At 47.3% G+C, this 14,834-nt stretch overlaps 1 protein-coding gene across 1 annotated transcript in view; it reads right to left on the bottom strand.

Annotated features, from left to right (window-relative positions):
• The window catches only part of CTNNA1 (catenin alpha 1), a 121,115-nt gene extending 108,910 nt beyond the window's left edge, over window positions 1–12,205 (bottom strand). Inside the window, exon 1 of the mRNA XM_079319755.1 lies at window positions 12,062–12,205. The gene's annotated coding sequence lies outside the window, so the exon portion shown is untranslated. The remainder of the gene's footprint in view (window positions 1–12,061) is intronic.
• Between the last annotated feature and the right edge of the window lie 2,629 nt (window positions 12,206–14,834).

Raw genomic sequence — 14,834 nt, 5'->3', positions numbered from 1 at the left:
TTTCAAAACTGGTAATTCAAGGTTTTAGGAATCATTTCAGATACCTACTCCCATCATACTGGCATGCAAATAGTTTTTAGACATTGGCAAGCATAGGAATGCAGCTCGGCAGCTGCTTTGCAGAAGTGCCCTGAAGGCACCAAGGCTTTTCCAAAAGCCTGTGCAGCACAATTCGAATAGTGAGCTCTGCACCCCAAAAATCACAAAAGGCCTAAGTGCTCAGGGTCCTGTTTTTCCAGGCTGCACTCCCACACATAAACCCTAAGGCACTGCTGGCTGTATCTCAGACACTACTGAGTGAGTCCATTCCCCCTGTACCAAACCATCCTGCAGCCACCCCACCTCCCAGCAAGGGTAAGCCTCTTTGGGTTACACAACAAAATATAACTGCCCACCTCCTGTGCTTCAGCCCCACATCTCTTGCTACCTGAAAAGCCTTTAACATGACATCTGCTGTCAGTTTTCACATTTTAACTCTCCTGCCAAGCTGCTTTCTAAAAGCTTTTAGCTGCACTCACTGATTTCTTGGTTTTTCCCAGGGAGGCCGGTATTCAAGGAATGGTCTGACTGGCACAGAGAAGCTGACCTGGCCAGGCACAATAGACCACATGCTGAATTCCAGCACTGCGCCAGCCAAAATACCTGACACAGAACATGGCACAGGAGCATTTTATACCTGGGAGGGCTTTCTCCAGCTGAACACCCTTGCTGCTACTCCCCATTCTGTGGAGCAGTAAGAGGTAAGTCACTGCAGGCTTTAGCAGCTTCTTTCTCCCCTATGTCTTTAAATAATCTTACTCATTTTGAATGATGATCTGGTCTCCTACCATGCTTCCAAACTGCCTCTAATTACTATGTACTGCACAATGACTTTATCACCCTGGTCCTGGAGATGGAGCAGGGTGGGATTCACAACACAATGAGCCAGGTTTATCTTCCAGACAGAAAAAGAACCAGAGCCCTTGTTCCAAATGGAATCCTTTGGCTTGTTACCCAAATACCCAACCCACCTGACAAGCAGCAGGGATCCCTGACCCCTGCTGAAGACAGCAGACAAGAGATCAAAGCTCTTCAGGAGCTGGGTATCTAACACACACCATTAATGCAAACCTTCTGAACAGTTTTGGTTTCAAAGAGATTAAGGCACACTTCAATAAGACTCAGCTCACATGCTGGGGCTTCATATGGCCCACTGACAATTCAAAACTGGTTTTCATATAACTAAGAGCATCCATAAAATAAAAAGTTTCATTCTTTCCCTTCACAGTCTCCAAATTAATTTCTCTGCCCCATTCCACAAATAATGGCAACACTCAGCAGCCAAATAGCTGCAAGTCAAGGATATCTGGTGTATGTGATGCTTTCCAAAGAGGATTTAAGCAGGTTTTATTTAAGCTGTTTTTATTTAACATCAAGTATAATCAACTAAAACCACAGTCATCCTCCTCTAACATAGCCTTCAACCTCACATTCCATCTGCTCAGCTACCAAATCTTGTCCCATAAATGCCACCCATGTAGTACCTCATTAGAAATCCTTACTGCTGGAATTTCACAGCCTGAAATATTAACACAAACTCAGGTGTTACATTGTGGCAAAGCTCCTGTTTGTATGTACAGGATGAGCTGGAGTTGAAGCTGTCTTATGAGACAGGTCTTGATGACAAAGGTGGGATGGACAGCCTGTGGCTGTGTTAGCAAACTTTGGAGTGCCTCCAAATTCTGAGTGTGAATAGATACACAAGCTATGTCCAAGCCTGGTATCAAGGTAAGACCATCTTCACCTCATCCCAAACCCTTGGTTTTCATTTTACTAAACTTTCAAGTGTGGTATCTACACAAATCATTGAAAAATATGTGGGAAATAACTTCACTGAATGAAACTGTAGAAACCAATGACCATATTTTCCTTGATGGAATTTCCCTCCACTCAACTATATTCAACTTTGCTACACCTTTTGTTTTGGGGTTTTTTCCCCACAAATTGCAGTAACCACTCAACAAAAAAGACAACATTCAGGTTCTGATAAGCCTGTTTCTTACCAGTGCCATCCCAGTTCCAGGTCTCTTAATCTGCTTTCATAATTTTTTCTCTGCAGCTCTTGTAGAGGAAACCCACAGAGGCATGTGAAACACTCATCACACAGCCTGACACAGCCAGAAACAAATGCTTCTTTATTCTCCACTCACCTAGACCTTGCTACTCAATTAAGAGATGAAACCTAATCCAGGGTCCCTCCAAAAATCCATGAAATTCCTGTTTTCTCTCCCGTGTGGGTGTCTCCCAGCAGAGCCAGCAGCCACAGGGTTTTTGCTCACAGAAGGTGAGCAGCCTCACCTTTTCCCCGTGGCAGCAGAGCCCAGCTCAGCATCACACAGCACTGGGCACAGGGCACAGCACCAGCTGAAGATGCCTCACTCTCCCCCCAGCACTCTGTGCTATCTCCTAGCAGCTTCCAGACTGTCACAGTGCTGGGCATTTGAGCCACTCATCTTCAGCAGAATCAGGAAGGTGCTCTGTCACTCCAGTTTTCACTCCTTCATTCAGGCCCAGCTGCTGCTCAGGGGATGAAGGCACACTCTGCACAAGCAGCTTCACCCTGCTGGTCCTGGGACCTCAGCAGAGATTCCACAAAGGCAAATGTGATGTTTGCTTGGGAGATGCTGGCTCCAGCAGCAGCTACTTGCCTCCAGTTATGCAAGTGTTCAGCTCTGATCCCTTCCTCTCTGACAGAACTGTTTTACTACAAAGGATCTAGAAGGGAGCTGCATGGAAGACAGATCACAGGCAGCACGAGCAATTAGAGACTTATTTATGTCACACCAAGGCTCCAGTTCATGGATGACATCCCAAAGGAATACAGGAGCCAAACTCAGACTTACACCCACTTAACTGTTCAGATGGATAGCCTGGTACATCCCAACAAACTTCCAACTCATTTCTGCAGTTTTCAGTTTCCAAAACTCACGCATGATCCCAGCTCCATAAAGAATACTGACAGGGTATCAAGAGTGCTTTAGAATACACTCATGCTCTAAAACAGACAGTCTGCTCTATAACTAAGATTAATTTTTTATGTTTTGGCTGCAAAACCTCTTATTTGGAAAAAAAAAAAAAAAGATGTGTCATGACCAGCAAGCTATCACTTTATGAATAATAACCACTCACTCTGCCTTCCCATGCATGTTTGTGCATTTTATGCTGCAGACCTGCACTAACACTGTGAAAGGTAATTTCCCAAATCAGAACTAATCACTAGCAGGTCTGTAACTGCTCTATTTAGTGCTCTGTGGTCAGCACTGTGAGGCTCTGCCTATGCAGGACACCACACCTGCATTTTAAGCAAACAGCAACATTTCTCATGAGCTTACCCCTGCAACGATGGCAACTTCAACCTCCCAAACCCAGCCCAGCCCTTTCTCAGTCACATCTCTCACACTGAATCTGCAGGCTCACACAAGCACAACAAGGGGGTTCAGCCTGGAGACAGGATTCAGAACCCAGGAGGGACTTGTGCATCTGCTGGACCACCTGAGTTTAACTACCAAGAGCCCTTCCAAACTCAGTGATTCTTCCTACTCTTGAGGCAGGAAACTCTGTGAAGCTTCCCTAAAATGCTTGAGAAGAATTAAAGAACAGCTTTCTGGCACTCTCTGAACCACAGCACACGTTTCAGACCCTAAGGACACACAGTCAGTGCAGATATAATAACCAGGCTGTGTATGGCTCTTCAAATGCCAAACTATGCCAAAACAGGTTCCAATCACCAACCTTAAGTAAACAATGAATGCAAAAAGGGGCAACCTTTTAACAAGATAATTTTTGCCACAACTAAACATTAAATAAGAAAAAGGTTGTTATAAATTAGTCTACTTTATCAGCTGGCAGAACAATTTGCCACAGCTGCAAAATTGATTCTTGCTTAGCCTGCAAAAATCTCACTGATGGCTGGCAATAAAGGGAAAAGAAAACCTGGGGATTTTTGTTCTGATCTTCTTCAGCACTAAACCTGCAATAAAAAATGCTGTTTATGCTAAAGAGTCAGAAATAACCAGAATCTGACCCCTCTCAAACTGCATTTTCATTCCTAAATTGATATGTTGTTATGCAATACCCTTCAGTGCTTTTAGCTGACCACATCTTTGAAATCTAGACCTTCATTAGCAATTTGAAACTGTCACGAGTCCACAAATACTGGAGCTGTTGGAGCCAACACGTGTTTTGGAGGGGAAAAAAAAAAAAAAAAAAAAAAAAGACTCCCTGTAATTAGGGGGTTGAAAATTTCCTTAACACATGGAGCAAATTGACAGCCTTGCATTATCAGAGACTAAATACCATCTTCTTTCTCAGTTGCATGCTCAACATAGCAGCAACTAAGGACTAAATAACAAAAACCAAAAACTTCTGTGCTCTAAGAATGGAAGAAGTTCTCCAGTTTTCTCCTTTTGCAAAACCTACTAGAAGCACCCACTGAGGCAAAAAGAGAACATGACTTCTTCAAAGGAAAATGTTTTCTAAGTTTCCTACGAAAACTCCTTCAGAAGTTCTTTTGCAGTACTCCACTTTGATTCAGGAACACTCTGTCAGTCTTAGCTAAAAATTACAAAGCAGTTTTTAAAAAGAAAATAGTAACAAACCCCACAGGTGATGAGGCTGAAATTTTCACTTTATCCTTCAGCAACATCTCTCAGCTATAAACAATGAGTTCCTCTCCCAGAAGAATTGCACCATCACCACACACCCTCAGACAACTCCCAACTTGCAGCTCTGAGATTGGGAGGGAAGGAGGGAATTCACCAAAACAAACCCCCTAAAAAAGAGGGGTTTGGAGGCGTGAGGCACCTCTCAGTGCCTGCACAAAGGCAGGATGCTCTGACACCCCAGCTCCTCAAGGCTGCAGGCACCAACACCAGCACACTGACTGCTGAACTTCACAGCTTCTCCAGAAGAGCAAAGCAAGGAACAATGGAAACACAGCGGTGTGATGAATTGTTGATGCTTCCCAGGGTTCCTGCACAGCCATAAGCACCTTCTGTCAAGTACAAACTTGCTAAGGGTGCACCAGGGTACGTGGAGTCAGAGCTAAGCATGACCTGCCTGGGCAGGAACCCTTTCCAGTCCCTGCCTTCACAGAGAGATGACCAATTAAAGCAACATCTGTTTAAAAAAAAAAAAAAAAAAAAAAAGAAAATCACTGTCCCACCCACATTCCATAAAAGCAACAGGAACCACGTTTAAAAAAAAAGTAGTCATTGCATGGATGGTCTTCATGGGGGGGGCAAAAAAATGGTTTAAATATAGTAACACAGACATTTACTAAGTAGAAACCAACTCACATCTGATTAAAAACACATTATTTTCTCTCCACCCCTTCTTTTCACCCCCAGCAACAGGAAACATGACAAACCTACAGAACAAAAACCAGATGAGCTAAAAAAATCCTGTTTCATTGGCTTTGCACCAGCACTTCGCCTCTGGTTCTGCTGAACACTGCATCTTTCACTGACAGCCATTGACTTTTTCCCTAGGCCCACAATAATACTCTGTTAATCAAATAATCATATTCAAATTGTCTTAACCAATTCTGTAAACTAAGTAAACCAGCTTAGAACACCTGACACTGAAGTACTGATGCATAAAGACCAGAAATTAACTTTTTCTCCTTGAGGTTATAAGCTTTGAACCCTATATAACTAATCTGCATTATTCTGTTTTGCTACAAATAAATCCTCTAGCTTTTTTATTTTTTGTGCTGCTCTTATTGGATTTTATGTAATTATTTTTTCTCCCTAACCTCCAGCTAGGAGAGAGGGGAAAAACCCCCTCTCAAATCACACTGCCCTTTTCTGTGTACTCCTACAAAGTCAGAGGGTTGTGACTGAGGACTCCACCATCAGTGAAGTATCATGGAGTAGCAAACACAGGCTGTGCCCACTGCCCAAAAAGCCTTCCCCACAGCTCCACTTTCGGGACACACTGTTTCACGTTATTAGGAAATGTATTTCCAGCTACAAGGGCAGTGCTTTCTAATTAACCACATCTTCCAAAGAGTGGAAGTGGCAGGAACTACAAAGCTATACTTTGTACCAAAATTTAAACCACTCCAGAGCCTCTCACAGAGCCAAACCAGATCCCTGCATTTCACTCAAAAAATACTCAATATCTTTCATTTTACTTGTAGCTTGTATGAAGTTGTTTGGCTCACAAGGTTTCTCAGTTTAAAAGCCATGAAGTCCCCAGCTGAACACGATGATGGGAGAGCTGGTGTGCACCTGCAGCCAGCACTGCCAGAGCCAGTGGCCATGTGGGCTCCTGCCAGCACTGGCACTGTGGCCACCAGGCACATCTGCAGATCAGCCAGTCCAAGCTCCAGCTCCTGCCTCAGGAAGCTCCTGAACTGCTGCTCCTTGGCAGAGAACCTCAGGGAAGCAATGCTGCTTGTTTGCTCTTCTCTCATGGTTCTATTGCTTTTACTGCCTGTTGCTTTCCCTGTTAGGAATAGCTTTACACGCTGCCATCACCCAGGAAAAGGTGGGGGAGGATATAAGGGAGGGAAGATTAATCATGATAAATGATTGTAGGGATCAGTAAAAAGAGAAGTGGCAGGGGTTGGTAATTATGACTAGAGAACTAGAAGGAGACACCAAACCCCATCCCAGAGCATCCATCACTCCTCACAGGCACCAAAGTGCCAGAGGACACTGCTCAAGAGTGCAACAAGCACAGCTCCTGCTTTATTCCCTCCTTCAGTTGCTGGTAACAACTCAGCCAAGACCAAGTGAAGGCCTTGTAGCTCAGGGGCTCAAACAAGGGCTAGACTAATAAAAAGTTGATGGGACCAGTACAACCAAAACCTCCTGATGAGGGTCATGGCAGGACAGACCTCTCAGCTGTGACAACCAGAACACACCAAACCCTCTGTGCACCACTTACACCTCATTGTTCAACTTCTCACCTTTGAAATTAATAAATAATTGAAGTTTCAGGATGCTTAGACTCCAAAACACCTGGACATCAAGTACTGATTGGAATGAACTGTACGCTTGTAAGTGAAGTTATTATGAGATGTGTCACTTGCACACACATCCACAGCCCATCATGAATTACACAGGACCAGGAGCAACTCTTGAGCAGCAAGACTCTCCAGGTCTTTAAGTCATGCTAGAAGAGATTACTTTTACAAGCATACATTACAAGGACATACTTGCAAGAAAGAGGGCAAAAACTGGCAGCTTGTACATCTTGATTAGCTGCACTCACACCCACTTTCACCTTCTTGCTTCTGAGCACACCACAGCTCTGTCCTCTGCTGTTCAACAATGCTGGCTCTGAATTCAATATTCCAGTCAATTAAAAAAACCATTTACCCACCTACAGCTTCAGCTGGAGATCTCAAGAGCACTTTGCTAAGATGAATACTGACCTGCTCAGTGTTATACAGGTTAAACACCATTTTATAGGCACACAGCTCAGCCCTGTTTACATGAAAAATTCAACTGACCTTTGTGGCTCTGTAAAGCTACGTTGCTAGTGCAGCCCTTGTGCAGACCATTTATTTAAGTGGGTCCTCTGTGCTCAGGTTGTATCAACCAGAGGAAGATATAGAAAAAGAATCTACCCCCCTAGAGCCTTAGATCTGCATAGATATCACCTCTACAAGTGCCTAGAATAAAAGGAATGAAAAGTTTGAGCCCTTGGGGAAGGTGGAGCACAGAAAACCACAGAAGCCATCAAGGCCACATGTTCCTGGTAACAGTGACCCTAACTGGCTTAGATGAAAAGCCACAAACTTCATATTTACCTAAATGCCCTCTTGACCTTCTGCTGAACAACGGCAATAACAGAACTGTGGGACCTACAACCTACCCTCAGTTATTTCATTTAACAAAAAACATTATTTTTTCTTCTCCTGACCCTTCAGCACTTACCCACCTACCAAGGTCATTAGTTGCAGTCTCCTTAAACTAGCTATTGAAAGCTGCTTGAGAACAGGGTGCACCAAAGGTGCCTCTTCTACCCTAATTTGTACCAAAATCTCATTTGCTCCACATCAGCTCCATACAGGAATTCCTCTTAAGCACATAGTCATATGCAGATCTATTCCATAATAGGGCACTGATTGCTGAGAAACTGAGTGTTCTTTGGGAAAAACAGCACACCACAAGCTGAGATATCACTTTATGTCCAGTGCAATCCTACCTGCCACACTGGTGCCAGCTCCCTGCCTGCTCTGCAGCCCCTCACTGCCAGGAGTTTCACTCACTCTTGGGCTGTAACATCCACACTCCTCTGTCCTTGTGCCACTCCATGCACTAAAACTGAGCTGTCAGAGAAGCAGCTGGCCTCCAGCTGGGCTTCACAGGCACTGTTCCACTCTCTGCCTTGGTAATGGTTATTCCTTTAGCTACAGCTGGCTTCATGTTTGCTTTTGCCATCCCTGAGTTTATCACAGAATGGTTTGGGTTGGAAGGGATCTTAAAGCTCAACTCATTCCACCCCTGCCATGGCAGGGACACCTCCCACTGTCCCAGGCTGCTCCAGCCCCAATGTCCAGCCTGGCCTTGGGCACTGCCAGGGATCCAGGGGCAGCCACAGCTGCTCTGGGCACCTGTGCCAGCCCTGCCCACCCTCATAGCCAAGATTTTTTCCCAATATCCCATCACACACTAGGCAGTGTGAAGCCATTCCCTGTGTCCTGTCCCCTCCACCCCTTGTCCCAAGTCCCTCTCCAACTCTCCTGGAGTTCTTTTAGGCACTGGAAGGGGCTCTAAGGTCACCCCAAAGCTTCTCCTGTCCAGGTGAACAATCCCAGCTCTCCCAGCAGAGCTGCTCCATCCTCTGCCCATCCTGGAGCCTCCTCTGGCCTGGCTTGAGCAGCTCCAGCTCCTCCCTGTGCTGGGGCAGCTCTGCAGGTGGGCTCTCACCTGAGTGGAGGTGGAGAATCCCTGCCCTGGACCTGCTGCCCACAGTGCTTTGGATAAGCCCAGGATACAGGCATTGATCCCTGAATGTAAAGCCTTTCAGAAGAGGCTCTTGGGATCTAACTGATTAACAACTAGCTGTCTTGTAAATTAGAGAAATTAGAACAGAAGGGAATGTCAGACTGGGGGAGAGTTTTGCTTTGCAAACTGTGTTAGTTTAGATCTGTGTATTGAATAATTTCTATCACTTCACAAAGCATGAGGGGAGAAGATTACTCCTCTAATTCCACCAGATATTTATAAACAGATATCAAAGGACTAACAGATGTTTTCTGTAGTACACCTGAGATTAACAAGCAAAAATATGTAATCATATTGAGAGAAAAGGTAGCTGGCTCTTTAAATCCATCAGTCACAAGGTATTATGAATCATATTTAAGTATCAGATTTGCCAACAGAAGAGTCTGGACTAACCTTCTGCACACCAGAAATCACAGTTACACCCATTCTCACCCTGACTAGCAGATAAGGAGCCTCAGTCACTCCAGGAGAACGATCCCTCTTCCTGTTGCAGTTACAGCATTCCTCCTGCACCTCAATAAATCCATCTGCACCCAGCTCTGCTCCGTGACAAAGCAGGCCACTCTCAGTGCTTGCCTTTCCAGAGCAGCTCATCTAGTCAGGGTGCTAGCATACAATTTTGTGGTAGCTCTATTTTAAATCTCATTTGCTGGATTAAAATAGTATGGAGTTAAAAGTAGTAATTATCAAACATCTGCACTTTCTCTAAAGCTGCAATGCTGTTTAACCAAGGCACGAGCTACAAACTCACTGAATGGAGCTATTCCAGACTAGCTGTAGAACAGTTCGGGTGAATTCCCAGAGCAGACACGGATCCCACTCCTCAAGGTCATGCTTTCAACACTGAAGTTCTGCTGCACAAAATTTTCAGCGATGTCACTCAGAGCAGGAAGCATTCCAGGCCAGGGTGGACAGGGCTCAGAGCAGGCGCAGGGTTTGGGCAGGAAGGTCCCTGCCCATGGCAGCAGAGTGGAACCAAGTGAGATTCAAGGTCCCTTTCAACCAAAGCAGTCTGTGATTCATCATAATGCTGAGTGCCTGTCCCAACAAAATGACACTCAGTCCTCTTTTATTCATCACATTTCCTTTAGTGTCCAGCAAAACTGAGAGTCACCAGTAAAACAGAACCCAGCAGGTGCTAAACAAAAGCACCACAGCCATGTGGGCCCCCCTGTCCACCTGTGATGAGCAGGCTGGTTTGGACACTGAGATCTTAACTAATTCTCTGTGTGAGAAAGATCATTTAGAAATCAAACAGGAACAGCAGATGTAAATTCAAGACAGGCCTGAAGTCCCACTAAAGTGTATTTCCAGCTCATAAACATTTCTACTTAATGTGGATTCCTTTGCAAGATCAGTTTCTCGATCTTACAGCTGCAGAAGGAAGATATTCATGCTGCTGAAAAAACACAAATTACTTTTCTATTACATCTCCCAGTTAACTTTATCAGACCAACAGAAGCCTTGTGAAGGAGCTGCACATTAATGTCTGTCCTTACACATGTCAGCATAGAAATGCTGATGTTTCAAAGCCTGAAAATTCATTGTGAGGGAAGTATTTACATTTGTATTTTAAAGCATCGATTTAAGCACGGGATTTCTAATCTCTGCCCACTGCGCTCCCCCCGGCCACCTTGTATAAACTTTAAATCTCCGATGCAGAGGCCTATTATTAGAGCTGGCTGAAAAAAAAAAACCCTAAAGACTGAAGGCACACTGTTTGTTATGGAAAAGGTTAGGGCAAAGCCTTCCTAAAAACAAAGGCTACTAAACCTTTGCCAGTTTCCGCTGAGAAAAGTCAAAACATTCCCCTGATGTTTCAGAAACTGTTCCTTTGAAAATGACAAACAGTGACTCAACATCAAAGTATGTCCTTTTAAACAACAGGTTTCGATTCAGAAGGGTGAAGTAAGTACAACAAAACACTTAATGTGGCCGTGGTTTCCCAAGACAGAGCAAAAACTGCACCCAATGTAAAATGAGCTGGGCTTTCACCTTCATCAACACAATCGTGCCCGCAAATCAAGCCAGGAACTGAGATAAACAAGCCTCTCCCACCGCCCCAGTCCCAGCGCAGGAGAAACACAGGAAACCAGAAACTAGAGCACAAGTGGCTGAAGCACCCAGAAACACCTTCTGCACAACTCCCATCCCAAAAAACAATGGACAAAGCCAAACAAGGGGGGCAGGGCAGCAGAGAGCTCCCAGACTAGTTCAATACAGCCAGCCAGACACGCCCGCAGTCACAGTTCCGAACGGGGCTAAGGACACGGTCATGGGGCTGGCAGCGATCGATGACCCTCGCCAGGAGACACCTCCCGGGCAGCGCTGGCGAAACAAGGGCACACAAGCAGGGAACCGTGCCTTGATCGCATCTGACTCTGCACTAAGCACAGCTGGGGCACGCACTTTCCTGCGGACTTCCAGCCTGAGAGTTCAGGCGCTTAGAACTGCAACGAGCAATAGTAAGAGGAGAGTGAGCCCGGCAGCAGCCACAGGGCTCGCATACAGCCCAGGAGCGGACGCGCCCTCCCCGCTTTTCGTTTTGGAAAAGTAGCACATAACTTTCTATCAACCGAAGAGAGGCTCTCTCCTCCCAGCACAGGAAGGGATTAACGCTGGGTGTCAGAAAACGTGGCGGAGGCAGGCGGAGCGCGCCCGGCTGTTCGCGCAGGGAGCAGCAGCACGGCCGGGGCTGGAGGAGGGCTCGCAGATCAGCCTGGGGGTCCCAGAGGCACGGAGCGCTCCCGGCCCGGCCCTGCACGCAGCCGGGAGCGGCGCCGGGGCGGCCCCGAACGCGCGGGGAGGGGCCTGCACACCGAAACTTCGCCGGGAGCGGCCGGGCCGCGCTGCTCCGCCGGCAGAACCGCCCGGCCGCCCCGAGCACCGCGGGGCCACCGCTCCACGCGGGCCCCGCCGGCGCTACCTCCCCGGCCCGGCCCGGCCGGCTCCCTTCCCCTCCCCACGCGCGGCCCGCTCCGCTCCCACCCTCCACCCCCGCCCCAGCAAGGCCCGGCCCGGCTCCCAAAAGTTTCCAAGAGCGAGAGGCGCGAGTTTACCGGGCAGAGCTGGGTTGGTGCGGCCCCCGGCTGCACTGGGCGCTAGCTGCGCTCGGCCCCGCCGCTTTGTCCCGTCCCGCGGAGGAAATGGGCTCTTCCGGCGCCTCCCCGCCCGGCCCGGCCGCTCTTCCCGGCACCGCCCGCCGCGCCGCCCCCGCCCCCGCGCCCTGCCGGCGCCGCCCGCCCGCAGGTGAGGGACGGGACGGGGGACAGGGCCGGGCCGGGACGGGACGGGACGGGACGGGACGGGGGACAGGGCCGGATCAGACCGGACCGGGCCGGGCCCGACCCGACCCCACCCGACTCCCTCATCCCGGGCAGAGAGGGGACAGGACGGGACCGGACCCCCTCATTCTGGGTGGGACAAGAGAGGATCCCCCCCTCACTCCAGGCAGGGAGGGGATAGGGACAGGGACAGAACAGGACTGGACTGGACCCCCTCATCCCGGGCAGGGAGAGAACGGGGGCACGCGACAGGGCAGGACCCCCTCACCCCAGGCAGGACCAGCGGGACCCCCTCACCCCGGGCTGGACCCACCTCGCCCTGGGCAGGGCACCCTAAACCCCTCCACGTTTTAGGACAGGAGCTCCCTGTCCCCCTCGCTCCCTGGGTCAGCGTCCCTTCACAGCCCCCCACCGGCCACCCCCAACCCAGCCTCTCAGGATGCCGCTTTTGAGATCAAATCGACAAATTCGAACTCGAAATCTGGCCTTGTCCTCCTAACTGAGAGGCTTTGGAGAGAGGGGAAGTGATGGATGCAGGGATTTGAAGGAGGCAGAGAGAAAGTTATGGCTGGGTTCCCCCCGAGTTTGTGAATCGCTGTTTTGTTTTGAAAACCTGGATATTTTCACCTTCCTGAGAGCTGCTGCTTTTAGAAAAAGCCTTGTTTTCATCCAGATGTCTCTCTTTTCATCCAAATGTCAGCTGAGAAGAAATCCCAGGGTACAAGCAGGAACCCCTCTAAGAAGAGAAGAAGGTTTTGGGAACCCAGCCTTGACCTGCAGAAGCAGGTCTGCAGGTGGAGAAACTTGTCTTTATGCAGTAATTTATATCAAAGTTTTCTTTGAAAAGTCTCAGTGAGCTTGTTGTGAGAGAGAGCGATTGTTTTTACCCTGCAACAAATTACTCTGGGACTTTCTGTGGAGTGTTTTGAGAAGGTTTTTAATACAAATCTCTCCACAGAACTTACATTTGTACTGGATTATAAAGACAACTGAATCAATTTAATACATTTCGTGACTCATTTGCCAGCACTGCTGAGATATGTGAATCTACATACTCCATCCTTTGTTATTAAGCAAAAAATAGAGATATTGAGCAAGCAACAAGGAAAATTCATTCAAGGTGTATAACTGAGTGAGGGGGCTGGCCCGAGGTCAGTGGCACAGCACAGTGACCCCACTGTGGTCAGGACTGGGACTTTCCTGCAGATCCTGGTTCAATGGGATTTGCAGGGCTATGTTTCCCATCCTTGCCATATTCCCACAAGCCTTTCCTGCAGGAACACCATGTCCTGCAGCGAATTAGATTGCATTTTTCCTTCCTGCAGGTTTAATCCAAGGAAGGGATCCAAGACAAGGAAGTAAGCAGAATACTGTTGTTTTATAATCCAGAAAGAAAATAGGGATCAAGAGCCCAGATTTGTCAGTGAGTGAAATTAGTCTTAAGAATGTGAGATCTGTAATTATGGAACTGCCTGAGATACAGGTTATTAAAAAACCCCAGGTCTTCAGTGCCTCAACAGACTCTCCTATAGAAACACATAAAACCCAGATTTTTTATCTTTGTTGTGCTTCCTTCTTACACCAAACAATTAATATTTGGTGCCAATTACACCAGGAATCCAAACTACTCATTTCTGTCTGTAGCATACTCTCAGTAAAAATGGAGTTTACACTTCAATAGCTTGCTTTCTTTCATTACTCCTTTTAATATCATGTCTTGGCCTCCTGTGGTGGCTTCCACATTTGGCAGTTCTGTGTGCCTCACATCCTTTCAGGACAAAATGTCAGACTTTAAAATAAAAAATAATTTTTAAACCTACAGATTCAAAAGTAGAAGGTCTAGAGTTGTAGAGAATCATATATTCTGCACTGCACCACTGAAGAGTCAAGGGAGAAGAAGATCAGCTGGCAGCTCTGTTGGTTCATGGAGCAAGTTAAAAGGCTCAGCAAACAAAACATAAAATTATGTAAAAATAGAGCCAGCTAGCTCGAGATTGGACTTTGTCTCTTAATTAACAGCTCTCTCTGAATCACAGTACTGGGCTCTGTCAACAAGACTAAAATGCAGGGGGTGTTCAGACAGGCACCCAGCAACAGTAGCTCCCACTTCCCATCCAGTCCTTGTCATTGGCAGCTTGAAATCAAATGCATTTTCCAAAAGGAGTTACAAGTCTGCTGCTTGACCTCAAATCTTCCTGTAACAGTGTTTGTGGTTTTGTAATCCCATTTTCCTGGTGTTTTTTTACATGTTTTCCTTGCCCTTTTTCACTGGGTGAAAATGGAGAGGAGGACAGGCAGAGGGAGGCGAGGTGGCCACACTGACACTGTGGAGAGGTTGTTTGTGTAAAATCAGCAAAAGCTCCCGGTCTCAAGAGGATCCAAGGTGCAGCAGAGCAGGGCTGGTGGCTTCACCTCCTGGCAGCCTCACCCTGCTCCTCAGGTGTGTGCCCAAGGGCAATCCCTGGCCAGGGCCACCTGCAGGCACCGTGTGGGTGTAGCCACCGCAGGGAGCTGCATTTTCCTGTAAATCCTGGGCTGGGCTGTGTAG

Source organism: Erithacus rubecula (genome assembly GCF_903797595.1).
Source record: "Erithacus rubecula genome assembly, chromosome: 16".
Classification (NCBI taxonomy): Eukaryota; Metazoa; Chordata; class Aves; order Passeriformes; family Muscicapidae; genus Erithacus; species Erithacus rubecula.
Note: the sequence above shows the minus strand (reverse complement) of the source record. Positions and strands in the feature narration are given on the sequence as shown.